At 30.9% G+C, this 5,194-nt stretch overlaps 1 non-coding gene across 1 annotated transcript; it reads right to left on the bottom strand.

The window, feature by feature from the left end:
• Positions 1-4,765: 4,765 nt before the first annotated feature.
• Positions 4,766-4,872, bottom strand: LOC139878890 (small nucleolar RNA R71). The gene has a single exon (XR_011769751.1). It is a non-coding gene; the product is annotated as a small nucleolar RNA R71 (small nucleolar RNA).
• Positions 4,873-5,194: the final 322 nt, after the last annotated feature.

Consider the following 5,194-nt stretch of genomic DNA (forward strand, 5'->3'; position numbering starts at 1 on the left):
TAAAAAAAAAATCAAACACGTAGATACCGTTTTTCTGTTTCATAGTTATAATTTTAGATTCATTTTACCTTAGTTTAAGTTTTAAAATTTTACGACATCGATTTAGTATTTTATAGATTTTAGTACCGATATAAGTAATTGCCGATTTCTTTTTAGAATTGCAATTTAAGTTTTATTACCTTCAGATTTAAGACTTTAGTCGCAACTTTTAGTTTTAAGTTTTTAGACGCTAAGCTTTAAACATAGAACTTTAATTTTCGACTTTTGTTTTTCACCGTTTATTTGTCGACTTCTTTCTTTTCGACGCACTTTTTCTTTTTTGTTTCTACGCGCTAGTTTGTAGGACATAGAATTTTTAAAACTTTTAGATTTCGAAGAAAAATCATTTGAAGCGATTAAATCAGTAGATGAAATGTCCCGTTCATATCGATTATAAACGTTCCATATTAATTGATTTCATTGCGAGGTTTTGACCTCTATATAAGACTTTTTTCAAAGCCTGCATTCGTTTTTAAAACAAACCATAACCTTTATTTTATCGACAAGATTAAAAAGACACCACATAGATTATCCAGAAATGATAATCTAAAAATATCACACTTACACATTACCAATACATATTGGTTTACAATATTAATATGTTACAACAAAATAAATCTTGAATGCAGCTTTAAACAATATTATACAAGCATGCTGACACCAAATCTTGTCCATATATTAGCATGCAATAGCGGAAGCTCTTAATAATCACCTGAGAATAAACATGCTTTAAACGTCAACAAAAATGTTGGTGAGTTATAGGTTTAACCTATATATTTATTAAATTGTAATAATAGACCACAAGATTTTATATTTCAATATACATCCCATACATAGAGATAAAAATCATTCATATGGTGAACACCTGGTAACCGACCTTAATAAGATGCATATAGAATATCCCCTATCATTCCGGGACTCCCTTCGGACATGATGAATTCGAAGTATTAAAGCATCCGGTACTTTGGATGGGGTTTGTTGAACCCAATAGAACTATCTTTAGGATTCGCGTCAATTAGGGTGTCTATTCCCTAATTCTTAGATTACCAGACTAAAAAGAGGCATATTCGGTTTAATAATTCAACCATAGAATGTAGTTTCACGTACTTGTGTCTATTTGTAAAACATTTATAAAAACTGCATGTATTCTCATCCCAAAAATGTTAGATTTAAAAAGTGGGACTATAACTCATTTTCACATATTTTTACTTCGTCGGGAAGTAAGACTTGGCCACTGGTCGATTCACGAACCTATAACAAATATGTACATAAATATTAAAGTATGTTCAAAATATATTTACAACATTTTTAATACGTTTTAATGTTTTAAGTTTATTAAGTCAGTTGTCCTCGTTAGTAACCTATAACTAGTTGTCCACAGTTAGATGTACAGAAATAAATCGATATATATATTATCTTGAATCAATCCACGACCAAGTGTATACACGTCTCAAGCTAGATCACAACTCAAAGTATATATATTTTTGGAATCAACCTCAACCCTGTATAGTTAACTCAAACATTACTGCATATAGAGTGTCTATGGTTGTTTCAAATAATATATATACATGGGTCGATATGATATGTCAAAACATTTGCATACGTGTCTATGGTATCTCAAGATTACATAATATATTAGAATACATGTATAATACAATATGAGTTAGCTAGGATATGATTAATATAGATTTGTTACCAATTTTCACGTAGCTACAACAAGCAAAATTATCCAATCTTGTTTTACCCATAACTTCTTTGTTTTAAATCCGTTTTGAGTGATTCAAGTTGCTATGGTTTCATATTGAAATTAAATTTATGAATCTAAATATAAAAAGTATAAGTTTATAGTCAGAAATACATATTACAAGTCATTTTTGTAAAGGTAGTCATTTCAGTAGAAAGAACGACGTCTAGATGACCATTTTGGAAAACATACTTCCACTTTGAGTTTAACCATGATTTTTGGATATAGTTTCATATTCATAAGAAAAATCATTTTCCCAGAAGAACAACTTTTAAATCAAAGTTTATCATATTTTTTAATTAACTAACTCAAAACAGCCCGCGATGTTACTACGACGTATATCCAATTTTACGGTGTTTTTCGTGTTTTCAGGTTTTAAATCATTAAGTTAGCATATAATATAGATATTTAACATGTGTTTAGTTGATTTTAAAAGTCAAGTTAGAAGGATTAACTTTTGTTTGCGAACAAGTTTAGAATTAACTAAACTATGTTCTAGTGATTACAAGTTTAAACCTTCGAATAAGGTAGTTTTATATATATGAATCGAATGATGTTATGAACATCATTACTACCTCAGGTTTTGTGGATAAACCTACTAGAAATGAGAAAAATAGATCTAGCTTCAAAGGATCCTTGGATGGCTTGAAAGTTCTTGAAGTAGAATCATGACACGAAAACAAGTTCAAGTAAGATTTTCACTCGAAATAAGATTGTTAAAGTTATAGAAATTGAATCAAAGTTTGAATATGAGTATTACCTTGCATTAGAAAGATATCTTACTGTAAATAAGAAAGATTTCTTGAGGTTGGATGATCACTCAAAGTGGATTTGCAAGATTGGAAGTAAGCTAGCAAACTTGGAAGTGTTGTTGGTGTGTTCTTGAGTAGTTGTTTTATAACTTAGTTTATGTATGGATTTATGAACTAGATTGAGCTAGATTTTGATGAAGATGATGAAGAACACTTATAACAATGGAAGAACACTTGAGATGGAGTAGTTTGATGCATGTAAGTTGCAAAATGAAAGTCTTTGTGTACACCCATCTTCACGTGAATTATGATCCATCATATAGGCTCCATTAGTTTGTTATTTTGTGAGATATTTCATGCTAGATGTTAAATGATGGTTCCCACATGGTTAGGTGACTCACATGGGCTGCTAAGAGCTAATCATTGGAGTGTATATACCAATATTAAATACATTTAGAAGCTGTGTATTGTACGAGTACAAATACGAGTGCATACGAGTATAATTGTTGATGAAAATGAATGAGGATGTAATTGTAAGCATTTTTGTTAAGTAGAAGTACTTTGATAAGTGTCTTGAAGTCTTTCAAAAGTGTATAAATACATATTAAAACACTACGTGTATATACATTTTAACTGTGTCGTTAAGTCATCGTTAGTCGTTACATGTAAGTGTTGTTTTGAAACCTTTAGGTTAATGATCTTGTTAAATATTGTTAACTCATTGTTTATTATATCTAAAGAGATGTTAAATTATTACATTATCATGATATTATGATATATTAGTATATCTTAGTATGATATATATACAGTTAAATATTGTTACAACGATAATCGTTACATATATGTCTCGTTTCGAAATCATTAAGTTAGTAGTCTTGTTTTTACATATGTAGTTCATTGTTAATACACTTAATGACATGTTTACTTATCATTTATCATGATTAAACATAGTTTATCAATATCTTAATATGAATCATATGTATTTAGTAAGACGTTGTTATAACGATAATCGTTATATATATCGTTTTCGAGTTTCTTAATTCAATAGTCTCATTTTTATGTATATAACTCATTGTTAAGATACCTAATGAGATACTTACTTATCATAATATCATGTTAATTATATATATAACCATATATATGTCATCATATAGTTTTTACAAGTTTTAACGTTCGTGAATCACCAGTCAACTTGGGTGGTCAATTGTCTATATAAAACCTATTTCAATTAATCAAGTCTTAACAAGTTTGATTGTTTAACATGTTGGAAAACACTTAATCATGTAAATATCAATTTCATTTAATATATATAAACATGGAAAAGTTCGGGTCACTACAATAGATGCCAATTTTCTGGTTCGTAGTAATAGTTGAATTTGTTAGTGGCGAGTTGTGGATTTCCGATTTAAAGGGTCTTGGCTACCTGCTGCATCTATTGACTATTCGAAACGTGGGAAAAATCAAAAAAGTATATTAATTTGATAACTTATATAATTTTTATCTTTATAACTAATAGGATATTCAGTGAATACACCGAGCGAAACGTTCACCACCTTTCATACGTTCACCACCTGTAACCCGATCAAGAAATCTAGTCAATATTGTCGCCATTGATTTTTCTTTAGAATCATCATCAAGTCGAACAAGTACTCCAATTCAAATTTCTGATAATCTATTTTTTGAACCCGACTTCACAATTGAGAACCCGGAGGATATTTAAGGACAATTCCAAGATCCTGAACCACTAATCATTCCTCCTGATCCACAAATTATTTATTCGGAGGTTAACAAAGGAAAAACCGTTAAATCAGAATCTTCTAGTGATTCAGATTCAACAAATTTAAATATGGAAGAAACGGAACCTCAAAGTATGGAAGACCGAATGAGAGTCACACGCACGGGCCAAGGTCACGCCATTAATCAGCCAGATGTTAAAACGCCAGATTTTGAAATCAAAGGACAAATCCTACACATGATCACCAATCAGTGCCAATTTGGTGGTACAACAAAAGAAGATCCAAACGAACATCTTCAAACTTTTAATAGGATTTGTAATCTATTTAAAATTCGAGAAGTTGAGGATGAAACTATTTATCTTATGTTATTTCCCTGGACTTTAAAGGGAGAAGCCAAAGATTGGTTAGAATCGTTACCTGAAGGAGTGATTGACACATGGGATGTTTTAGTTGAAAATTTTCTTCAAAGATTCTTTCCGGCATCTAAAGCCGTGAGACTTTAAGGAGAAATTGCCACATTCGTACAAAAGCCTAATGAAACATTATATGAGGCGTGGAAAAGATTCGGATGGATGTTGAGAGGATGTCCTCAACACGGTTTAGATACTTTTCAAATAGTGCAAATATTCTATAAAGGCGTCGACATCACCACATGAAAAGATATCGACACAGCAGCTGGTGGTTCAAGTATGAAGAAAACCGCAACTTAAGCTCACAAGATTATTGATAACACAGCCTCCCACTCGAATGAGTGGCATCAGGAAAAAGATATCTTTCTTTCATCTAAAGCGACTAGAGCAGATTCTAGCCATAACTTTGATTCTGTTTCCGCAAAAAATAGATGCTTTTGAGAGACGAAAGAAAAAGATAACTAAAGATATTCACGTAATACGAATCAGTTGTGAGCAATGCGGTGGGCCACA

Source organism: Rutidosis leptorrhynchoides, chromosome 11 (genome assembly GCF_046630445.1).
Source record: "Rutidosis leptorrhynchoides isolate AG116_Rl617_1_P2 chromosome 11, CSIRO_AGI_Rlap_v1, whole genome shotgun sequence".
NCBI lineage: Eukaryota > Viridiplantae > Streptophyta > Magnoliopsida > Asterales > Asteraceae > Rutidosis > Rutidosis leptorrhynchoides.